This window comes from Ambystoma mexicanum, chromosome 11, assembly GCF_040938575.1.
Source record: "Ambystoma mexicanum isolate Mex_15411 chromosome 11, UKY_AmexF1_1, whole genome shotgun sequence".
Taxonomy (NCBI): Eukaryota; Metazoa; Chordata; class Amphibia; order Caudata; family Ambystomatidae; genus Ambystoma; species Ambystoma mexicanum.
Genome location: NC_090934.1, coordinates 557,916,855 through 557,941,889, shown reverse-complemented (window position 1 = coordinate 557,941,889; position 25,035 = coordinate 557,916,855). Strand labels below are relative to the sequence as shown.

At 50.3% G+C, this 25,035-nt stretch overlaps 1 protein-coding gene across 10 annotated transcripts in view; it reads left to right on the top strand.

Moving 5' to 3' along the window:
- The window catches only part of CAPRIN1 (cell cycle associated protein 1), a 1,156,748-nt gene that overhangs the window by 635,336 nt on the left and 496,377 nt on the right, over positions 1–25,035 (top strand). The window lies entirely within an intron of this gene.

Below are 25,035 nucleotides of genomic sequence, written 5' to 3'. Positions count from 1 at the left end.
CAATTTCAACTAGTTGTCGCCCCTCCAGCAACCCATGGCCTTGTGGTAGCCCCTCAGCTAGGACACAGGATTGGGCTTGGAGAGATCAAGCCGAATAGCCAGAGTATCGTCAGCTTAAGAGTAGCATGGTAGGCCGTGGGAGTGGCATTGACCAACTCATCTTTGCCGTCCGTAAACGGTTCCCTCAATTTACTTTGAGCCTCATTACTAATGCTGGACTCTTCTGGAGGTTTCATTGACTTTCAGGGTGAGTTTAGCCTGCTGCATTAATTTGATTTGGAGGCAGTAGTGCACCTTTTCATGTCCCTTCGATGGGAGACTTCTCCGTATCCTCCATATGGGAGCACCCCCAACCTATGTGTAGTCTTTCCATGGGGCCCTAGAGCCTCCCTTTGACCAGGTTTGCACTGTGTGGCCCATTTGCTTACCTGTACAGTGGATTTTATCCACTTTTTGACATTCATGTTTACCCTTGCAGCACACACCATCTTCCATGGAGTGCTGTGGGGGACAATGTGTCCCCTTTCCTTTGTCAGATGTAACAATTGTGCTACTTTCCAAGCACCACTTGAACAGGATGGAGCCAATTGATGATGGAACACAATTGAGTTGGGCATAAAAAAGAAAGTTAACATTGTAAAAAGGCACTTAGGAGTACCATATACTCAAACTGGTAACGCCTCTTGTTTCAAGTCCTGTTCAGTGTGGCATAGCATTTGATGGTAGTCTTTTCTTTCCTGTTCTTGCCTCAGGAAACCTGGGAAAGATCGTGTCAGCTGGTAGGAAATTGGGATGAGACCCCTCTGACTGTTGCTGGGCAGAGTGGCGGCTGTCTATCAACAGCTACCTCCAAGTCTGAATGTTGAAAATGTCCTTATTAAATGGCTGGGGTGACCGGCCGCATCATTTATGGATATGTGGGCTGAACCCAAGAAGAGTCTACCACTGGAATATGAAGATATCTAAAGATAAGAGCGCTGGGGGACTGCTGCAGTTACCAGCATTGTCTTGGCCACTGTCACTGTATTTGGCTCCTTTCTCCCTTTGACTGGTGGGCGTTTCTGGTCTGCTTACTTTATCGGCATCGCAATCTCCGCGGCTGAAGGAGTTTGCAGACTTGCAGTTCAACTGCACCACTCTGAACCAGCCTTGCTCCCACTTCAGTCTTCTATCCAGCATTGAGGCTGCCGTCTTTGTGGGAGTCCTCTGTGCGCTCCTGCAATACTGGAATCCTGCCGTGCTGACCTTTCCTAGAAGAGGAGCCTGCCAGGAACCCTAAATCAAAGGCTAAGCTGAATAGGGTTTACTGCTCCGTTATGTTGGATAGTACAGCCATCCAGAAGTGTCTGTGCTATGGGACTGATTCAGGTTAACTCCAGTCAGAGATCCCACAGGTCCTGAAACCCTTGACGCCAATGACGATGAGGCAACTCTTACTGTCTATCTTTTAGCAGTTTTGTCACTTTTGTGGTGGGCACCATACAGGTTGCAATGCCTTCTATGCCTTGAACGGCCCCTATCCCATAGCGTTTTGTTGGGAGCAAAGACCTGCTTATCTTATTTCTATCTGAGGCCGACCCAGGCCGTTGGGGCTTCGGCCAGTACTTCTAGGCAAAAATCCTTTTGGAACGTAGCTGCTTCCTAAAACGTCTACATTTAAACTTAAAGGAATGGTTCGCCCAAAATGTTTTATTTCAAAAATATAGGCAAACTCAGGCAAACTTAGAAAGAAAAACCGCAGCGTTTTCAAACACAATAACGTATGTTTGCGGTCGCTTCAAAAGCTACCGCAAACATAAATACAATGTTTTTAAAGCTGCGGTTTTATTTCTAAGTTTTCCGGGCTCCTCCAGCCCGGAAAACTTAGAAAATCGCAGCTAGTGTTTATTTTTATAAAAAAAAATAGCACTTACCGAGATGCAACTGCAGCTTTTCTGCCTGTAGTCTCCGGTCCCCGTCCTCCACGTACAGCACCAATGAAGGAAAAGCCACCCAGTGGTAGCTTTTGTTTACTACAGCTGGCTGTCTTTTCCTTAGTGCCGCCAAAGCGAGCACAGCGGCGGGCATCCATTTCACAAAACGGATGCCCCCATGTGCTATCTTTGAGCTTGAATTGCTCAAAATTTTACATAGGGACTTCGAAAGAAAAAAATGCCAATCGTTTTTTTTTTATATTGTCTATCTATTTTTGAAATAAAATATTTTGGGCGAACCATTCCTTTAAGCCACTTCATGTCTTATACTGAATTTTGTTTTGGCACTCCACTTGCTTCCTGCTTTATTCAGAGCTCTTTCATAGTGGCCTCTCCTTTTGCTACTCCTCTGGGACTGAATCACCTTTCTAGTACACCTAAACAACTTCCTTTCCTTTTCAAGGTGGCCACTGTTTTCAGCTACCTTAGTGTAATAAGTGTGAGGCCTATGTTTTCTACAGTTCCTAAAGTTTATCACTATATCAGCAGTGCAGTAGATTCTGTTGTGTCTTTGTAATACTAAAGTGAGTGTTGTGATGGATTTCTAGAATCTGGCCTAGAATGAGACCACCCTAGTTATAGTGAACAGGAGAACTTTGAGGTTAGCCAAAACCCAATCAAGGTAGCAATGGAGGGCGTGAGTGGGGGGGTCAGTGTCTCTGGTGAGTCTACACAATTAATTTTATACAGGTAAGTATACCTTTAGTTATGTATGGTAGGCCTTTTGCACACATTGAAAAATGAAATGAACAGGTGAGGTAATCGCATAATTCTCGAAGCATTTCTGGAGCTTGGGAAAATGCACACTGACATGCTTTGCAAAGCCTGCCATCTAGTGGTTGGTGTGCAGTATTACATATTTCTTCTGAAAGGAAATGGTACTCTACATGTACCCATGATTCTTCACGCGTCGAAGTGCTCAGATTAATTTCCACCAACAGGGTTGGATTCTAAAGTCTTTCATCGAAGGACCGTCAATGCCTAGTCACACCGAAATCAACACCTGAATGCAGAGATGCTAAAAGGTGCAACACGTCGAAGGATATGCAGTAGGGAGTGTGGAGGGGGAGATGACATTTATCTTAATTGCTGTATATTTGGAGAATGCAGGGGGAACAGGCACCCACTTTGTACTGTGGGGACAAACCCTTGCATCCATAAGGCTACACAAGACCCCAATACCTAAAGAATGGGTGAACACACATTTGTCACACGCCCGGCTTTCATGCCGAAAGCTAAATCTGCAAATAAGATATTCGACCAGACATGTTGGGGGGTACCGGTTAGGCAAGACTTCTTTTGCTAACTTTCCCTCCATAGTTCTATGGTCCCCCAAAGTGTTGCTTTAGTCTCTGAACCTGTCCTGACATTTTATAGGTTAATGAAGCCTTCCACTCGACTCCCCTGGCCTTCTACTTAATTTGTGATGGGGAAACTGATCAGTCCTTGAAACCATCAGTACTGGGAAACTTTCCCCTTTGACTTTTACACTTTTGTAACTTTATTACATTGCACACAGCATCTTGCAATGTAGTGCAATTGGGATACTTTTGTATCACCATAGTCTTTTAACTTGGTATTTTGAGCTGTATATGTGCCTAATGACAAGCTGTTGGCAGAAATTTAATATTTTTACCATTTGTGTTTATTGGCCACACCACAAGATTTTCACTTGTTCTTTGGCCATATTATTTTTGGCATTCTTCCTGCCTTGCCAGGATATACCATGTAAGGTCATGCACTTGCCTGGTGAAAGATGCAGATTTCCCAGCCAAGTGATGCGTGTGGCGCTCAGGCAATGGGTGGGATGGTCTGTTGAGGAGAATTTATTTTCATTTCTGTGCTAATTCCTTTCAACTTTAGAGATCCCCTGCTCTTTTGCTGGACTTATAACTTTTTAATTGTAAGTCCCAAAAGAGTGGGACCTTTTTCTTACTCATGTTTTTCTCTGCTTTGGCTTTTGCTTTCACTGTTTTTGAAGTCTGCCAAACTGCATAGGCATCTGCTTTTTGCATGGTGACACTGTTGGGTAAGAATTGATGCAGTCACACTATCTTGAGACTACACAACACTGATCGGCTTGGTATTAGGTAACATACATTTGGTATAGGTCTGTACTAAAGTTGGTAGTGTGACTGAACACACAGGCCCATCTCAAGAAAGGGAAATGTGAGCATTCCCAGTGTTTGTCTTCATCCGTCACACAAGAAAGAAGATTGCAAGATCTGTTGTGGCTTTACCAAGCCCATTATGAAGGATCGGCACGTCAGACTGGTGGTGTGGCTCAAAGGCAAGACCCCTGCTCGTTTGTTTCTCGGGGGCATGCCTCTTGTAGATCCAGCCATCCAGAGCAGGCTTAGAAGTCCTTTGAGGGCGCTCTGTCTGGGGGGCCCATGACGAGGCCAAGCACTGCGAGTCCGGTTTTGTCGGTGTCGGCATGCTCCGCAGCAGCCTCAGTCTCCAGCCATCGCTAGAGTTCTTATTCGACGAGAAAGTCAGCTACCCCGGTGAAGCTGCGTGAGAAACCAGAGAAGGCCAAGCAGGACAAGATGTCTGACTTGCCAGAGAAGACCCAGGTGATGCAGGCCAAATATTCCTCTTCTATCAAGCTGGTAGCGGCTGCCTTTTCGAAGGCTAAAGGGGCTGATCCGTCCCAGGGTACGCCACAGCGACCAGGGTGGCTCTCCCTCCTAGGTGGGAGATTTCAGCCAAATCAGCGAAAAAGACCCCTGAAAAGAGGATGCCCTCCCTTCACCAGAGACTGACCCCCCCCCCCCCAGGACCCTAAAAACAGGGGAAGGGGGTTCTAGAATAACTCCTGGGCACAGATGTTGGTTCTTCCGAAGTGGAGGACAGGGATTCCGTCCATACCATCCTGGAACAGGCTGAGGACGACTGACGGAAATATCAAGGAGGTAGTTGTCCCCGGAGGCGGCGATGACTGTGGCGACTAGGATGTCAGCCGGTCAGCGGGGATGACATGGGCGCTGGGCTCAGCGACCCTACTCCCCAGTCACCTCACAGAGATCTAGTGTTGGAGATAAAGAAGAGGGTGCCACTACTGATGGCGCCACCGGCGATGAGCCTGTTGATGCTGCTGCCAGTGCCCTGACCCCCCACACCTTTCCCCCAGCCCGCCCGCCCCGCAGGGACGCATGGAAGGACACAGCAACTGTTGGGGAGAATTTTCAGTTTAGTGCTAAATTCATTCCACCATAGACCCCCAGCTCTTTTTGCTGAACTTTGGGACTTTGTACTTTTAATTCTATGTGTTTACTGTGTTTCTTTTAACTTTGGAGGCTGACAAACTCCATAGGCATCATCCTTTACATTGTGGCACAGGGAAGTCTTAATTTCCCAAAGGTTTAAACACCTTCTCTTGGTTAAACTACTGTTACCAAGAGCAGTGAATCGAAATCGACTTACATTTTGTAACTTTATAGACCTGCACACACTCTTACCATAGGGTGCTGGAGGGGTTACTTAGTATCCCCTTTGTCTAGTTTCTCATTTAACATTTTTGTTACCCTTTCTACAATTAATGGCTGGTGGCAGTGGTTTACTTTTTACTACCATTGTTTTTACCGCAGGCTTCGTTCGCAGCCACGGTAAGGCACCCATGCGTACCCATTTCGTCAAAATGGCACCAGTCTGTTTTTCACCATTTCTTCTTGGAAAGGTCCTTCTTGAGATTTACTCTGCGCGACAACCATGTTTGGGCCCTTTGTTTTGCCTTTGCCAGGATTCACGAATGAAGCCCGCCTCTCCTTCCAGTATGCCTGGAAGGGGCAGGAAGGGAGGGAGATAAACTCCGTGTGCTTAATCTGCTTGGTTACAGGAATGCACCCAAAGGTGATTGGCCAGCTGGTTGTCCGGCAAGGACAGACACCCTGCTGTGTGATTGACAGCTGAGCTGGAATGAATGGGAAAAACCTGCATAAAATGCGAAGCTTTCTGGCTTGGAAGGCAGAGTCGACCACTGGACGAAGGAATCCGAAAAAGAACTTGGAATAGATGCCTGCTGCAACTCCTGGTCCGTTGGTTTGCCTGGTGAAGCCTTACTGCTGTGCTGAAGCTCTGAATTCACCTCGACTAGAGAAGCCCTGCAAGGACGACTTCTCCCCTTGAGTTGGTGGGACCAATCAACTCCAAAGTAAGCCAGTCTGGACATCCCCTCAGAGCTGGCTAGACTTCTACTGCGCTGCTGCTGGAACCAAAGTGCCAGGGAGAGGAACACCAGATTGTGTGCTTTGCTTTTAAGTCTGACCCTAGCGCTAGGAAGGTTCTCCAGACTTCCCTGATGCAGGACTGACCAAGCCTGAGCCCCCTCAACAGAGTCCTGGACCCCAGAAGCAAGGAAAGTCTGAAGTGGTATCCGAGAACCGCGGTGTTGCTATTTGCTGTCAGACGTGAGCTGAAACACTGAAGAATGCTGAATCGTAGTTTGCCCATTCCTGACGCTGACCTTCCCATTGCAGAGCAGGAGTTCCTAGACGTCCTCCCTCTTGTCCCCACAACTGAGCTGGAACCATTTCTTTTAACCAGAGGTACTGTAAAGTATAAGAACTTACCTCTTGTTGTGTAGCCTTACTTGCTCTCAGTTGAGACCTGTCTTGGTTACTGTTAGGCAGAGTTTGTATGCAGTACCCTTTAGGACCACTACACACATCTAAGACTACAGGTGTAAGCAAACCAACCTTTGGTATAAGTCTGTACCTCAGTTTTGGTAGCAGAGCTGTGCATCCAAGCGTATCTCAAGAGGGCAATGTGAGCAGTAATGATGTTACACAGAGGTCTACAATCACAAGTGTTCAAGTAAACTCAAGGTTTCTTTGATAAATATTAATTTATGTCAGTTATCAGTTATAAAACATTAGAAGGAGGCAATATAATCACACACAAATATACTTCCATACTATTTCAGAATACTTTTCAAGATGAGTAAAAGGCGAAAATTATTAGAACATGAAATGTTACAATTATTCTGAGACCGTGCATATACTTTGAGTTCACCAGAAGAGTCAATTCAATTCAGTATGCTAGGCCAAAGTCAATGGACTAGAGTCTTGGATAGGCTAAAGTGGTTCTGGTAAGTAAACAGTAAAGCCTCTGCACAAGTTCTTGGAAGTAGTTTGTAAAAAGAATCATGAGTTGGGTCGGAAGCTGATTAGGCCTGCGAGTTGCAAAGGTTTCAAGCACTTTCACCGCGAGAGGTAAGTACTCTTGTCTGATTTCACAGTACCTTTCAATGAAGAAATAGATGCAGCTTGTGACTTCTGTTGCTGGCAGTTCCTGCAGATCTTGCTGTTCCTGGGCCTCATTCGTGGGGACAAGAGGGAGGACGTCTGGAGACTCTTGCACTGGGACTGGCCAAAAAGCTGGCACTTGAAAACTTCAATTTCGGTGGATGTGAGTAAAGCACACAAACTGGTGTCCCTCTCCCTGGTTATAAGGTTTCCTGCAGCACTCTGAGGAAAATACAACCAGCACCGAGATAGGTATCCAGGTGGCTTACAGTCGAGTTGATTGGTCCCACCAACTGAAAGGGAGAAGTCCTCCTTGCAGGGCTTCTCTGTCGATGTGAACTTGGCGATTCTGACCTGCAGTATGGCTTCACTGGGCAAACCAACGGTCCAGGAGTTGCGTCAGCCATCCTCTTCAAGCTGCTCTTCGGTTCCTTCATTCCAGTGGTCAACTCTGCCGTCCAAGCCGAGAGACTCACCTTTTATTCAGTTGTCTCCCATTCATTCCAGCCTCGCTGTCACTCATCCAGCAGGGTGGCTGTCCTTTCCGGACAGTCAGCCAGCCAATCAGCACAGCGTGCATTTGGGTCTCCTTGGAGACTAAGCACAGGGAGTTTTGGGCACCTTCCTCACTTCCTGCCCACCCCAGACACTAGTGAAGCCCGCCAAAGGTGAATGAACAAAGACCAAACCTGGGTAGGCGCGCAGAGCAAAACTTTAGAAGGACCTTTTCACAAAGAAATGGTGAAAAAAGACTGGGACCTGTTTTTAGAGGGGGCTCAGACGCCATCTTGAAAAACATGGCTACCGCGATTTAACACTACTGGCGCGCTCAGTTGGGAAAAATCATGGTAGTTCATTGTAAAACCACTGCCACCAGCCATTCTGAGAGGAAAGGGTAGCATTTGACTGCTACATGAGTATTTAGACACACGGGATACCAAGTCACCCCCCACCCCCCCCCCCCCCCCTCACCACCACCCCCAGCACTCGTATTGTAAGATAGGGTGTGCTGGGTCCAGGAATTTAAAAGACTAGTAAAGTCCATTTCACTTAACTCACTCTGGGAAACAGTTTATCACAGAGAAGGTATGTAAACCATGGGAAAACCTGAAAAGGTTTCCCTGTGCCACTGCAATGAGGGTGCTGTGTGACAAATGAAAAGATGATGCCTATGGAGTTGGTCAGACTCCATAATTCAAAAAGAAACACAGAAAACAGGTGGGAGGAATTGGCACATTTTGAGAATTCTCCCTAACAGTTGGGTTGCATATACCTGTAGTCATAGTTGCTTGTAGTGTTCCCAGACCATACTGCATTCAAACATTGCCTAACAACTTCCCCCAGCCAATGACTGCCCTCTGCCTAAGCCCCTCCTCTGGCAGCCATCTTCAGATTTTGTAGTACGTAAAGTGGCAGTGGGACCAAGAGAAGAGCCACAGAGGGGTAGGCAGGAGGGTTTGCATGTGAATCCATGCCAGTCCCATGCTGTCGAAGAGTTACAGGCAAGTAACTTGTTCCTTCTCCAGCATGGGGTCTGGCATGGATTCACATGCTCATGAATAAAGAATACATAGCAGTACCCACATGCACAACCACAGGAGGTGGCAAAGGCTCAACATAAGCATCTCTTACCTCCTCACCAGGCTCACCTTCAAGCGAATTGGTTGCCTAGCACTGCTTGGCCGACTCTGGACTCCTCCCTGGAATCCCTGTCGACGCAGTAGAATCTCGTGAAGGTGTATGTCGACCTCCACGTAGCAGCCCTGCAGATGTCAAGCAGGGGCACACCAGACAGGAAAGTCTTAGTTGCAGCGATTGCTCTGGTCGAATGGGCTCTGACGGCCAGGCAACGGTCGGTTTGCCAACCAGTGAAAATGGGTGGTGCAGCCGGTTCGAATGGAGGGCCCATGAGCCTGGAGAGAACTGTATAAAAGCATATCTTTTGGCTTGGAAGGCAGAGTCGACCACTGGAACGAAAGAAGCAAAGACGAGCTTGAAGACTGCTGCAGCAACTCCTATATTCTTAGTTTGCCCGGTGAAGCCCTGCTGCAGGTCCGAATTACCAAGTTTTTTTATAACATGTTTTTATTTACCTATTTACATCGTTATCTGATCACATTGGTACAGTCGCCTGGTATTCAGACGACATATGCAGAACTGCAGAACATACACATAATCACATAGGAACACAAGGGAGCAGTTGTTAGCCCAGTACAGTTGACTTGTATTCATACCAGAAACCCCACAGATGCAAGTGATCATATATTTCCTCCCCATTGAGTCCACTTCAGGTTGGAGCTGTATTCAGGGTCGACGAATAACCCGTGAGGGGCCCCATATATCCCTAGGTTTACTCTGTGCCCCACATAGGGCTGCATAGTCTCTATCCATGTTACTCAGCCAGATTAAGTCTGCCAGCCACCTGCAGGCCCCAAGCGGGTTTGCATTAGTCCCCCTCGTCAGGATACACTGCCTGGCCACTATCATATAGGTCACCAGCAGCTTACGATATTGCTTCGGCACCCCGGGCACCCATCCAAACATACCACACATTAGTGTACATGGAACAGCAAGACCAAGCATATCTGACAGTTTTCATTACCTCCACCCAGAAGGGTCTTAACTGTTCACACCCCCACAGCATGTGTGTGAATTCTGCTGGCTCAGTGGGGCATCTAGGGCACCTGACCAACCTGGACCTGTCATATTTATGGACCCGAGCTGGGGTGATGTATGCCATGTGAAGCGTTTGGAGTTGTAGTAATTGCAACCTGGAGCTAAGGGCCCCCGTATGTGTAACCCCGCACAGCACCCTCCATTGTTTAGCGCTCCTGTGTCGTCCTACAGCCGCCTGTATTTGGGAGACTTGCGCTGCGTATCAGCCAGGATGAGTTTGTATATAGAGGATGGCACCCCACAAATACCGGAGGAGTTCCTAATGTAATGTAGGAGTGGGGTGGTGTCCGGCGTGGCAGGGAAACTCTGGTAACATTCTCTGATCGCAGCTTTCATTCTGAGCTACTGGAGTCTCTGCCGGAAGCCTCCTCCCCCCTCCCCCCCATCCTGTTGAAAACGATCTCTTGCAACATAAACACCCCAACGGGATACAAATCCTCTAATCGCTCAATCCCTGCGCCTCCCCAGTCCCGAGCCAGTGCAACATCGCCTTCTTCCCCTTTAAATTTAGAGGTGGGGGGGGTGCGGCTCAGGGACCATGTGCTGCTCTGACTCCGTCCTCCACAGCCACACCTCAGTCCCCTTTTCTGCATCGATGGAAACGGGCCGAATTCAGCAGTGCTCCTGGGTTTGGCTTCGGCCATGTAATTCCACGTGCGGTTACTTCTTTGTCTCTTTTTTTTATCATTCAGGTACTCGGTCCTCAGGCGTCACACCCCTCCCGGCGCATGTTGACTTCCACAGGGTTCAGCAGGTGTCCATCCTGCAACGGGCTCTTCCCAACCTCAGACCCCCACGCCCTTTGCCTATGTTGCCTTGGCCCAGACCACTGTTAGCAAGGTTGTACAGCTTGTGGCTCGCTGTCCTTGGAAGCGCTGAAGAACAGACTAGCCAGGTGGAGGGAGCTCTTCCAGAAGTGTATTTGTATTTATTTATATTGCGCACCTAACCCCCTAGCGGGGTAGCAAGGCGCAGAGGCAATAAGAATAATGCAAAGCTTGGTTACGTACAAGGAATGAAGTCCAGCCATGGTTGCAGTGCTGGATGCGTAAAAAGAAACAATGCACGCTGATGAGGCATGGTTTACAGAAATATACAATATAAGTAATACTATATTCAATAAATCGGTTGTCTCATGAAAGCTGTTGTCTCGACTACACTGAGCAGTTGACAACCTAAATGTACATATTTACAATCACAGTGGTGGAGCATTAGGGTAGCAAGAGAGCAAGAGGTCGTTATGTGTCGTGAGTCTTGAGCCAATGGATGGTCTTCTGAATAGGTGGTAGGGGAGGTCCTCCCTGCAAGGTGGTGGAAGGGAGTTCCAGTATTGTGCTGCTTTAACAGGAAATCTGTTCCCACCCGACATAGAACGTTTAAACCTGGGCACCAGGAGGAGATTGGAGTTGGCCATTCTAGAGAGGCGAGAGGAGGTAGTTCTGGTGAATCTAGTGATAAGGTATTGAGGGGCTGCTTGGTGGAGGCATTTGTGGGTCAGGGAAACCGATTTGAGGAATATTTTGTCTTTGGTAGAAAGCCAATTGACCTTCTAGAATCAGAGATGTGGACTTTCTTTGGGATACTGAGGGCTGCTCTTAGGGCGTTGTTTTGGAGGATCTGAATTTTGTTCGTAATATATTTGTTGCATCCTACATAAAGTGCGTTGCAATAGTCCAGCTTGTACAGGATCAGAGCCCTGGCTAGGGTGATAGTTAGAGAAAAGGTTTGGCTGCTCTGATGAGTTTGCATGTATAAGATGTGGCGGATGCCATAGCATTAACTTGTTTTTTTAAGGTGAGAGTGGAGTCTAGGTAGAAACCAAGGGTTTTAACCTCCTTGGCTACCGTGATCTTATTGTCAATTACGAAGGAGGAGTAGTTTTGGTCTAGTTTGTTAAGGTTATGTGAGGACCCTAGAATGAGGAGTTCTGTTTTGTTGTCATTCAGGCATAGAACGTGTGAGGCCATCCATGCCTGGATGATGAGGTATACTTTGTTTACGAAGGCCAAATCCTTGTCATAATCCCCCCTCAACGAGATGAGGATCTGGGTATCATCGGCATAGTTGGTGTAGGTGATACCCAGACCATCTAGATCATCAAAAAGGGGCTTTGTGAAGATGTTGTACAGGGTCGGGGAGACGCAAGAACCCTGCAGCACGCCACAGGTGATGGGTGTAGGGTCGGTTGCTGCTAGTAGGGAAAAGACTCTGTGCGATTATTTAGAAAGGATTGGATCCAGTCAGTTGCCTCTTGAGAGAAGTGGGCGGCTTTTTGAAGGTGGTCACATAGGATCTCGTGGTCGACCAGGTCGAAGGCAGCCGAGAGATCAAGCAGTAGTGCCACCTTACCCTGATCTCTCAGCGCCTTAAGATCTGAGAGTGCGGTTTTGGTGCCGTGTTGAGGCCTGAAACCCGATTGTCTGACTCCTAAGAGGTGGGAAGTGCTCAAGGTACTGTTGGATTTGTTGGTATGCTATTTTGTCGAGGATTTTAAGAAGGAATGATACTGTGGTGATGGGGCGGTAATTAGTTGGAGTAGAGGGGTCTAAATTTGTTTTTTTGAGCAGGGGGAGGACCCATGATTGTTTCAGATTGTTAGGTACGCTGCCTGATGTGAATGACGCATTTATTAGTTTGGTAATAAATGGTGCGAGATCACGAGCCGCATCCTTTATCAATTGTGCAGGGCATAGGTCCCCGTGGCAGGTGGAAGGTTTGAGGGTGAGAATGACCTTTTCTACCTCTTTGGTGGATACTCTGTGGAAGTTGAAATGGGGAATGTGCCCAGGGGGTTGTCTGAATTGGGTGCATCTTTTTAGGGGTGGGGATGTTGGGTTTAGTAGAAGAGAGAAGGGAGTCCTTTTTAATGTTGATCTTTGTCTTGAGAGAAGAGATTTTGTTAGATAAGGCATTTTGTATATCCGTGCACCAGTTTTTGTCCTTGAGGCACGAGTCAGGAGCTTGGATGGGAGATTTACCCTCTTTTAGTATTGTAAAGAGCTCTGGTGTTGGATTTGGCTTGTGAGATTCGAGTGCTGTAATGTGTATGTTTGGCCAGGATGATTTCTTGATTTCTTTTTTATAATAAGAGGCTAGTCTACTCAAGTTTTTCTTGTTTTTTTCTGAGGGAAGGGCTCTCCAAATTTTTTCACAGCGTCGCTTTTCCTGTCGAGGGCTTTAAGATGAGGAGAAAAACAGGCGTTGATGTGTTTTCTTGGTTTGCTCTTTTTTAACTTCAGTGGGGCTATGGCATCAAGAGATGAGAGCATGACTCTGTTGTATATGTCTACCATCATTAAGTGATCTAAGTGGTCCGGAATGGCATTCAAGGTTGGTACGATTTAATGGGATCAAATTTTCGGGGGTGATGTTTTTTCTTTCTGGTCTGAACAGCTGGAGCTATGCTGTCAATTTGCGCTGGTGTTGGCTCTAAGGTGAACGAGATCAGGTGATGGTCTGTCCAGGGCTGTGGAAGTATAGAAGAGATCAAGACTGGGCAAATGTGCACAGCTAGCCAGTCCAGGATTCTACCTTCGGTATGAGTGGGCACAGTGATCCTCTGGGTGAAGCCCAGTTCCTCTAATGTATTATTAATTATTGTGGCGTTAGTATTTGCGGGTCGCTAAAACCAAGGTTAAAGTCTCCTAGTACGATACTTTGTGAGGAGTTCTTAAGTTTATTTGATATAATATTTGTGAGGTTGTCTTCAAATGACCCTAAGGGGCCAGGTGGACGGTAAATAAGGTGAATAGAGATGGATTGTGTATTAGATAAGGTTAATTTTGCAGTTAAGGATTCACAAGATCCTATGTTGGCTGGTGACTCAATGGTCAGAGGGAGTTTAGTTTTAGCTATAATGGCAAGACCTCCGCCTCGAGAGGCGGTATGATCAAGTCTTAGTAGAGTATAGTCATCTGGTATGGCTAACATAAATGCGGGGCCTGCTGTTGGGTGTAGCCAGGATTCGGTTACGGCTAAGAAGTCCAAGTCTTCATTGTGGAGTAGGTCAGCAATGTCTGTAGCGTGAGCTACCATGGAGCGAGCGTTTATCAGTGCTTCCCTTGGTCTCGGGTTGTACTGGTTTTAAAGGTGGTAGTGAGGATTTGTCTCTTTCTGGGTGTGGATAGGTTCACGATAGTCTGTTTAGTTGAAGAGGGTGCTGGGCGGGTCTGTGGGGGCTAGTAATAGCCTTGCTGTTTGGCTGATTTGGTTAAGGGGTCATAAAGCCTTGGGAGCCTTGCACGTAGTTTGAGGTTCCTCTGGAGGACCGTGCAGAGAGTTGGTCTGTGAAAATTCGGTGGGGGCTTGTGTGTGGGTGAGTTTGGTATCATGGTCGGGTATTGGATATTCATAGTATAAAGAAGTAATCGAAGTATCGCAGTATAGAGCGTATGGAGATGCATTGTGGATAGGATAGGTGCAGGGTGGTTGTTGGTAGTTGGCATACAGCCGTGAGGCACCTGGGTATGAAAAGCAACAGTATGAATGCAGGGGCAGTAGCACACCACAGAAGGGCTAAATGCAATTCAGGGCACAGGGAACCTCTAGGCTAGTTGATGCTAAATATAGATACATTTGGGTGCGATGCAGCCATTGAGTGTCGTAGTACACCCTAGATAAAGTATATAGTATAATAGTACTGCTGAGCAGTAGGCGCTAAATGACACAGTAGGGCGAGAAAACCATTATTACAAGACATGCAGAGACATCACCCACAAGACACATTTGGCAGTGGGAGTAGGTGATTCAGGTTAGGGCATGGTCAGGCTGCATAGGCATAGGCAGTTCATGTTAAGAGTGGTCATAACTATGTACCCCGAGGCAAGTTTGGGCTACTGTGGCAGTGCAGTGTCTGAAAAGGGTGGAAGAGTACCTTGTATGCCAGGGCCAGGGGCTCTGGCAGACGGCAGTCACGGCACCGAACAGGCACAAAACAGGTGCTGGCCTTACCTCCCGTGGGCCTTGGAGGGAGTGGGCCGGCTTCGCCTGCCGGTGACCAATGGGAGGGGATATGGGCCAGTAAGACCAATCGACTCACAGCAGGGGTCTCCTCCAGAGGACCTCAAGAACTTTGTGAAACACTGAACCAAGCCCAAGCCAGGGCCGATATCCATCGCACCCCCACAAAGGAGACTCCTTCCCAGGGACTCTCCCGCGCGAGAGGGACCGGTAAAGTCCTTCAACCAGCATGTGCACCGAGGCTGCTTCAGATACCGGCTTTCGGGCCGAGGGATCCTCGGATCCTCCCAGTAAGTGTTGAGAGACCGGAAGGTTCTTTTACTGGGTCTTCACCCGAGGGGCTCCGCCCTTGTACCGGCACCATGGTCAAGGGGCTACACCCTAGTACCGGCATCGCGTCCCGAGGAGGTGCCTAAACGCAGCTCTACCGACTTCCAGGTCGAGGGTGTTCCACCTACTGAGCCTAGGCCGGAGGAGCAAGGTAGGCCTTGTGATCCACACGCAAGAGTCTTGGAGGAGGCTGTGCCCAGCAGGCCGAGCAACACGTCGCAGGCATCTGGCAGGCAGCTCGACAAGATGGATGCCGCGCCATACAGAGGCACCCGTCCAACGCCATTCCTGGAATTCAGCGAAGATGGTGTCAAGGTGGGACCGGCCTCAACCAGGTACGTGGCCTACAGCCTATCCCTCTTTTGCGCAGGGCAGCTTTGTCCATACGGGCAGGGTACGCAGCGGCTCCAGCACCTCCCGGCTACCCAGTCAGCACCCCCTGCCACCGCCTTGGCCACTGAAGAGGGGTTCCTCGGCCTCATAAAGTCACCTCGGATGGGGGTATCCTCAACGATGCCATCGGGGAAGTCCTTCCCGCAATGCTAGCTGTACCGCAAGCGCCTCCGCCGGCACCCCAGGCACAGCCGCCTCATCAGGTGGCTCCGTACCAGCCTCCGGCTGCGGTCCCTGTACCCCAGCCTCCGGCGCCAACCACTCCAGATCCACAGGATACGGATGACAAGGAGGATCCGGACACACCATCCTCAGCCAGGGCCTTCCATGAAAGTCTTGCTGGGCTGGCGGAGTAGCTGGGCCTACCCCAACCCGAGGTGGAGCAGCCGGCAGAGGGGGGGTTCTGGCAGAAGTCCTCACGCGACGCCCTTCTGCCAAAACGGGGATTCCACTGCAAACCGTTGTCTTCCTGGCCACGAAGGTCTGGCTCAAACCCCACTTGGCCCAGCCGGTAAATCGATGCCTGGGCGCCAAGTACAGGCAAATGGAGGGGGAGCCACTCTTGCTCTCGGCCATCCTCAGACATACTCTTCGATGATCGCTGCAGCATCACTATACTCCAAGCCTCAGTCATCCTTGGCCGCCTCCTCTGCTGCGCTGCTAGGCAAGGAGAAGATCTTGGAGGCGTACGGGAAGAAGCTCTATTTCAACGCGTCCTTGCATCTTCATCGGGCCAATGCAGATGCCATGATGGCTGCCGCCAACCAAAAGTTATGGCGTGAAATTGTGGACTTCTTCCCGGAACTCCCTACTCAGAGCCAATCGCGATTTTAAGGTGAGGCTGGCCGAGGCCAAGCTGGTGGCGCATGACATCATGGAATCCAGCGTAGCCCATATCGACACCTCCGGCCGTGCCATCTGTATTGCCATGTACATGAGGACAGCCTGGCTCCGGGCAACAAAATTCAACCCAGATGTCCAGGAACGCCGATTAGATCTACCGTTCGAAGGGGGTGGGAACCCTTTTTCTCTCATCCAGTCGAAGGGCTGGACAAAACGAAAAACAGCTCACAAACGGCCAAGTCTGACAAAGACCACACCCAAATCGTACACCCAATCTCAGCAGCTAGGCTGGGGGGGGGGGTTTCTCTGGTCCCTTTGGCTTACCAAGGAAAGCCTGCATAGCTTCTATGAACTGGCAGGACAGGAAATGGGGGAGGTGACAATTGGACAACTACTCCCCAAGTTTGAATGGTGCATGGGTTCGGATTGGTGGACTTTGCCAGTGTACCTGGATAAATTACAAGGTCCTAGAGCTGAAACTGTGTCGTCCACTGGAACCGAAGTATCAGAAGAGGAGGAAGGACACTGCCAGCAACTGCCAGAGCGTGTTGAGTAACTGCTGCTACCTGACTGACATCCAAGTAACAGGCGAAGATCCGAAGTGGACGACTTCCTCTCGATGACTGGTGGGCCTAACCCGTCCCAAGATTAACTAAAATTTGCGCCATCCCTGGAAGAAAAGCAACCTCCACTGTCTAAAATTTACCAATACCCTGGGAACTTGTGCTCCGGCCCCTCTACCACTCCCGCAGGGTGTACCTCTCTGAAGGCTTTCAAATGTGGCAACCTGCTCCCTGCTGCTTCTCAACTCTTGCACTGCTGTCAAACACTCCTGACATATGCCACTTCCTTGAAGAATTGGACATGGATGTCCTTGTTTTCACCGAGACATGGTTCACTGCCAGCTCTGTCACAGGTTTTGACCCTTCTCCTCCATGTCTGCTAAAAGATCCCCTCCGAACCCAGAACCAACCGTCCCGGAGGTGGAGTTGCTCTAATATTTCCAGAGTCAGTTCCTGCTTTGGTCATTCCTATGCAAGCCTACTCTTTGAATGCTTGGTCTGCAGAATTTCTATCTCTCCTGGCCTCTCTGACTCCACCATTTACAGGTCACCTGGTCAGGTCTCCCTCTTTCTCCAGCATGGTGTCCGGCATGGATTCACATGCTCATGAATATTCCCCGTCGTCAGGCCGGGAATCCTCAGTATAGAAAAAATCAGTATCAGTTTCGTTTCTGATCTGTCTTTCTCAGTAGTAACCAATCACTGGTCTCTGGGTCATACTGCCTCCAGCCAATGACTGCCTTCTCCCTAAGCTCCACCCCTGGCAGCCATCCTCAGATTTTTACTGCACGTTCAAGTGTTGGGAGTCCTCGTGCTTAGCTCTGAGCTTTTGCTGCGTTTTCGCGCTTTTTTCAGGAGATTTTCTCATTTTTTCGGTTAAAAGAGCCTCAAGCTCCACCGTTTCTACTTCTGATCACCGGGGATCCGTTTTGGAGTTTTCTACGCCCATCAAAGGTGAAGATTTCGTTGAGTTACGGTTTTGGAGGATTCAAGAAGTTCCGAGGCCTACCCTGGACATGGCCCAGGAGAAAGGGAGCTCGACGCCCGGGAAGCTATTCAGGACCTGCCCTGGATGCCAGCTTCAGAACGTTTTCAAGGACGACAAGCATTCGTTATGCCTCTGTCTCCATGAGGACAAGACGCACAAGGAAAAGGACTGCGTGTTTTGTGGAAACATGTCGGAGCGGACCATGAAGAATCGCCACCTCCGTCTCGCCAACTGGCTGGAAGGTAAGAGCCCGCCAGGCGAGAAGAAGAAGAAGTCCGAGAGGTCTTCTAAGTCCTGTGAGGGTGCTTCGGCGACGGGGGCCCAACAAAAGGTTAGGCACCACGAGTCTGCGGGCACCGGGAGCACCGAGCGGTCGGGCTCCTTGGCTGCCAGGCCGGGCGCACCCTCCCCGGCGCCATCAACCACGAGCCAACGCTCTGGCTCTGGTAAGAGGAAGTCCGAGAACCCGGTGAAGCTTCTGGAGAGGCCCCGGTAGATCTCGATGACTGGCAGAGGGGGAGCGAGGCTCGGACCCTCCCCCGAAGGTGAAGGCCCGGGCGTACAGAAGGTGACGTTGGCCGTGATTCACCCTGCTAGGTCCTCGATTGAGGATGTCGCCGCGGCCCTGGCTCAGCCTGTGGAGGCTACACCAGCGGAGGCACCCTCAGGTACCAAGGTCTCCCTGCCACCGCGGAGGGAGTCGTCTTTCAGGCCCATCGAGAAGACCCCCACGAAGTCCTCGTTGGAAAAGGGGGGGGAAGGGGTTGGTGGCCGTCGTGGATACAGAAACGACCTCTGAAGAGGAGCTCATCCAAGTCGTGGAGGAGACCCAGCCCATCGGGAGGTATCCCGACGAGGACGAGGGCGGCAGTGACGCAGACGAGGCTCAAGAGGACGACACCTCGGCGGCCATTTTGTCAGCCATCCAGTCCTTATGCTCGGAGATAAGGACTAGGTTGCCCCTTCCCCTGACAGAGGAGCCTGAGCCAGACCCGACGGAGGATCCGGAGCCAGGACCTTCGGGGAGCCCACCGCCTAAGAGGACGACGTCGCATTCTAGGCCTCCTCTGCGGCCTTCTCTGCCTTCCCCCCGGTCCACTACCCACAGGGATGATACATGCATGGACACGACTACGACGGGTACGGATGACGACGGAGGCGACGACGGGAAGTGTCCCCCGTCGCCCCCTGCCCGGGCGTCCCAACCCGACGAGATTGGATCCTTCCATGCAATGATCTCCAGGGCATCCGAGCTCTTCCAGCTCTGCCCCGAGGAAAAGGAGGGGGTTCCTTTACCAGCGGCGCGAGGCTAAAGGGAAGACGGTCCTCGCCGTACCGCTTCTTGATGACATCTGGGATGAGGGGCTCGCCCTCCTCAAGAACCCTGCCACAGCTCCTGCGAAGAGGGACCGGTACGAGAAGTACCGGGTCCCCGACGACGCCCCCTTGTGCCTTAGGGCGCAACCTACCCCGGACTCGGTGGTTTCGGCGGCGGCCAAGAATAAAGCGTGGTGGGCATCGGCCTCGACTTCAACCTCCCATCCGGACGGCGTGGGTAGGAAACTGGATGCGATGGGACGACTGGTCATCTCCTCTGCAGCGACGACCATCAAGGAGGCCAACGCCCTGGCCATCGTAGCCCGCTACGACAGGGAGTTGTGGTTCAAGATCGCCCCTCTGTTGGACTTCCTTCCAGATGCCAAGAGGGCTGAGGCCCTGGAAATCTTGCAGGAAGGTGAGATTGCCTCGGACCACGCCATTACGGTGGCTACAGACATCGCCGACACCGGTTTCCGTCAGTTGGGCAACAGCGTTTGCCTGAGACAACGAGGATGGCTCAGGGCGACAGATTTCCGCCAGGACGTTCAGACCAAGGTTTTGGACATGCCCTTCGATGGGAACAACCTTTTTGGCAAGGCGGTTGATGAATCCCTTCAGGCGATCAAGACGGACACGGAGACGGCCCGTGCACTGGGGGTGCTCCAACAGCAACGGCCGTCCTTTCGGAGCTCCGGAGGCAGACAGGGTGCCTCCAATGGAGCCGGCAGCAGCTCCTCTACTTACCGTCAAGCGGCAAGGTCTTCGTCGCAGGAGGCCTACAGGGGACGCGGCAAGTCAGGTGGATCCCGCCGTCGTCGCCAAGGTGGTCAAGGAGGCAAAGCAGCCTCCAAGCAAGATTGAACCGACCGTCGGGTCGGGCCCCCGCCGAAGCACCCCGGTGGGAGGCCGGCTGATAAAGTTCATCGGCGTGTGGGAGTCCATCTCCACCGACCGTTGGGTGCTGGACGCCCTGGCCCTGGGGCACGCCCTTGAGTTCCAGAAGAGGTGCCCCCGCATTCCTCCCGTGGCCAGGAAGGAAAATCACGTCCCTCAACTGCTGTTGGAAGTAAGGGCGATGCTCAGGAAAGGTGCCATCGAGCTCGTCCCGAAGAGGCTTCGGGGCTCCGGAGTTTACTCAAGATACTTCCTTGTGAGGAAGAAGACAGGAGGATGGCGTCCCATCCTGGACCTGCGACAACTAAACAAATACATCAGGCACAGAAGTTCCGGATGGTCACCCTACAGCACGTGCTGGGACAGCTGGAGGAGGGCGATTTCCTGTCGTTGTTGGACTTGGAGGATGCTTACTTCCACATCCCTATTCTAAAGAGGCACCGAAAGTTCCTCAGGTTCGTGGTCAAAAGGCGGCACTACCAGTTCAAGGCCCTCCCGTTCGGATTAAAATCGGCGCCCAGGGTGTTCACCAAGTGCCTAGCACCGGTGGTTGCGCCTGCAGGGGATCCACGTCTACCCCTACCTGGACGACTGGCTCATACGGGCAAGGACAAGGGAGCTCGCCGTGGAACACACTGCGAAGTCCGTCCAGCTGCTCACGGACCTGGGGTTCTCCAACTGTCCAAAATCCCACCTGGTCCCGTCGCAAGTCGCCCTGTTTCTGGGAGCACAGCTCGACACAGTGGCGCGGCGGGCCTCACCGTCGGAGGAAAGGATAAGGACCATCCTAGGAAAGATGCAACGTCTACTGGCCACGCACGTGGCCAGAGTAAGGTCTATCAAGTCCCTCCTCGGAATTATGTCGTCCTGCATTTATCTGGTGCCCCATTGCAGACTTCGGATGCGGCCCTTGCAAGAATTCCTCGACGCCCACTGGATCCAGAGGACGGGCAGCTTCGAGGACAGGATCTCGCTCGACGAAACGTTCCGTCAGGCGATACGATGGTGGGGTGTCCGCGCTCATCTGACAGCGGGAACAGGCTTCCTAGCCCTGGCCCACCAGGTGACGGTGATGACGGATGCCTCCCTGGAAGGTTGGGGAGCGCACACCGGGGGCCTCCCCGCGAGAGGCCTTTGGTGCTCGGAGGAGAAGACTCTCCACATCAACATCTTGGAGCTCCGCGCAGTGTTCTGGGCCCTCAGGTCCTTCCTTCCGTCCCTCAAGGGCAAGGTGGTGAGGATCTTCACCGACAGCACCACCACGATGTTTTACATTTGGAAGCAGGGCGGAACCAGATCCCCTGCCCTGTCCAAGGAAGCCCAGGATCTGTGGCATTGGGCCATCGCCCAAGGGATGTTTCTGGTACCCTTTCATCTGGCAGGGATAAAAACCACCATCGCCGACTCACTCAGCAGGGAGCTGCGCTTGTGCCACGAGTGGGAACTGCGCCAGGATCAAGTGGACCGACTCTTCCGACGATGGGGCAAACCCCAGATCGATCTCTTCGCGACGGCGGCGAACTCCAAGTGCCGGAGGTTCACCAGCAGGTTTCCCCAACCGAGGAGCATGGGCGATGCTTTCTCGTTCCCCTGGGACGGTCTGTTCCTTTATAAATTCTCGCCGTTGCTACTCCGGCTCGTCAACCAGCTCAAGAGGTCCCAGTGCAGGATGATCCTCGTTGCACCGGCGTGGCCGAGGCAGATCTGGTTCCCGGACCTTCTGGACTTGTCAGCGTCCACACCAGTCAAGCTGCCGACGGACGCGGATCTTCTCTCCAGAGAAGGAGGCGCCATTCTTCATCACGAACCAGTCGCTGAACTTGCAGGCCTGGCTCCTGCAGCACTAGAGTTTGGAGGATGCAACATCCCGGCCGACTGCAGAGGTTCTTGCAAAGGCCAGGGCATCCTCAACTCTCGTGCTACGGACACAAATGGAAGAGGTTCTCTGTCTGGTGCCGGGCACAGAAGATTAACCCTCTGCGGATTACGGCCCCTCAAGTGTTGCCGTACCTACTGTCTTTGGCCAAGGCTGGCCTATCTCACGCTTCCATCAAGGTACATCTGGCTGCAGTCTCACGTTACACCAGAACTACAGGACGGGCGTCCTTGTGGTCTCATCGTCTGGTGAAGGAATTTATGAAAGGGCTGTCCGATCATTCCCGCCGGTGAAGGCCCCTGCCCCGGCGTGGGAGCTCAACGTGGTACTAACTAGGCTCATGGGGGCCCCATTCGAGCCTATGCATTCAGTGCTGTTGAAGTTTCTGTCGTGGAAGACAGCATTCCTCGTGGCCATCACCTCTGCACGACGCGTGGGAGAGATCCAGGCCCTGTCTTGCAAGCCTCCATACTTGACTTTTCACGACACGAGGGTAGTGCTGAGGACGCACCCCTCCTTCATGCCCAAGGTGCCGTCGGACTTCCACCTCAACGAGCCCTTGGTGTTGCCAGTTTTTTTCCCGTCGCCTTCGTCGCCGGCTGAGAGGACTCTGCACTCGCTACATGTAGCTAGAGCGCAGAAGTTCTACGTGGACCGCACAAAGAGTTTCCGGAAGACATCACAGTTTGTGAACTTTGGACCTGTGAATCAAGGGAAGGCTCTCTCGAAGACTTCCATTTCCAGATGGCTCTCCGGCTGCATCATGCACTGTCACCGGTTGGCAAACTGACCGCTGCCCGGCCGTCCTAGAGCCCATTCGACCAGAGCGATCGCTGCTACTACGGCGTTCCTGTCTGGTGTGCCCCTGCTCGACATCTGCAGGGCTGCTACGTGGAGGTCGACGCACACTTTCACAAGATTCTACTGCGTCGACCGGGATTCCAGGGAGGAGTCCAGAGTCGGCCAGGCAGTGCTGCGCAACCTGTTCGCCTAAGGTGAGCCTGGTGAGGAGGTAAGAATTGCTTAATGTCGACTTTTGGATATAATGCTTAATGTTGAGCCTTTGCCACCTCCCGTGGTTGTGCATGTGTGTACTGATATGTATTCTTTTATTCATGAGCATGTGAATCCATGCCAGACCCCATGCTGGAGAAGGAACAAGTTACTTACCTGTAACTGTTGTTCTCCAGCATGGGTCTGGCATGGATTCACATGCGAACCCTCCCGCCTACCCCTCTGCGGCTCTTCACTTGGTCATACTGCCACTTCACGTGCTACCAAATCTGAGGATGGCTGCCAGAGGCGGGGCTTAGGGAGAGGGCAGTCATTGGCTGTGGTCAGTATGACGCAGAGATCAGTGATTTGATACTGATTTTTCTTTACCGAGGATTCCCAGCCTGACGGGGAATATTCATGAGCATGTGAATCCATGCCAGACCCATGCTGGAGAACAACAGTTACAGGTAAGTAACTTGTTCCTTACACTCAAGCTTTTAGTCATGAATAGTTATTTATTTAACAGCAGTTTTTAAATGAGCATTCTTTAAAAAGGGCAATATATGTAGCTACAAATATACTTTAAAATCTTTTCCAGAATCAACACAAGGCTAATAGATACTCTTTAGAGATGCATTCTACACACTTCCTAAACCCTGAGGTTACTTCATTCACAAGGACAGTAATGGCATTTATATATCACTAGTACGCTTTGTAGATTCTGAGGTTTGCAGAAAGGAAAGGTTAAATGAAGGAAAAAGGTTAAACAGGTTCTCAGGGTATGTGAGCACTTAAATCTTCCATTGAAGCATAGGCAAAACCTTTCCCAGCATTAATAGTTTAAAACCAAGTTATCAGGAAGCAAAAATGAGTGAGCACCACTGGAATATTAATCTCCTTAATGTCCTTAAATCTTGGTAAATGAAATCTCTGATGTATAGTTCTCAATAGCAGGATAATTTATCATGTGCAGGAGCCGGCTGTAAAAGACTCGGAGACACCCAAGTCAAAAAATAACAGTAGAGGCAAAAGACTAGGTACAATACCCAGTCATACAGCCGCTCTCTGAATCCCAATCTGGGTTTTAATTAGTTGCAATGTTGAAAAAACACTGTAGTATAGAAAAAAGTTAATTCGAAAAAACTCCAAAGTAGTGTTATTTTCCAATAATGATTTTTTTATCACTCCAATTTAGGTTCATATGTAAAAGATAATGAGTAGTCACTAATGATTCTTAGTGAGGAAGGGTTCTGCCACAAATAACTTGCTTAACAGACTCCAATTATGCCAATGCATTTCGGAATGTAAATTCCTTCATCAGGGCAAGTCTGAACATCATCATACAATATATATGAAAGTAACAAAGTAATAAGTATAAGGCCATGATAATTATGTGGAACATGCGTGCAGATATTAGCATCCATTTACATAGCATTTATAAATCAGATAAAACAAAGTAAAATAAAACACATACCCAGAGATTATGTATGTAGAAGTAGAAGGTGTACCGAAAAATAAAACGAGAATAAACGCAATCAGTCAGTGAAAAGTCCTGCCTATATAAATTATAGCCATATAAACAGAATGTAATATATTACCTGAATATAGAAAATGTGATGTGGCAATTCAACTACGGGGCAGTGATCGTCATAAAACGAACCGCTCCCTGAGCCCAATGTGGAGCGATCTCTGTGAAGATAGATGTAATCTGTTTTAGAATCTCACAAGGTTCACAGCATTGCGATTAGCACCGTTCGTGGTAAGAATAAGCTTACCGTCACAGAGTGTGTTCCAGAGCTGTTTTCTCTGTGTCTGCCGATGGCAGACTGGTCGCGCTGCATCGGAGGGTTGCTTGGCAACCTAGTTAAATACGACACGTGATCGCGGCTCCTCACTCGAGGGCGTAATCAAGTGTCGAGGCTGCAATCAAGCCAGAGTGCTTGAATACAGAGGTTTAAACTATTTGTGGAGCCTAATG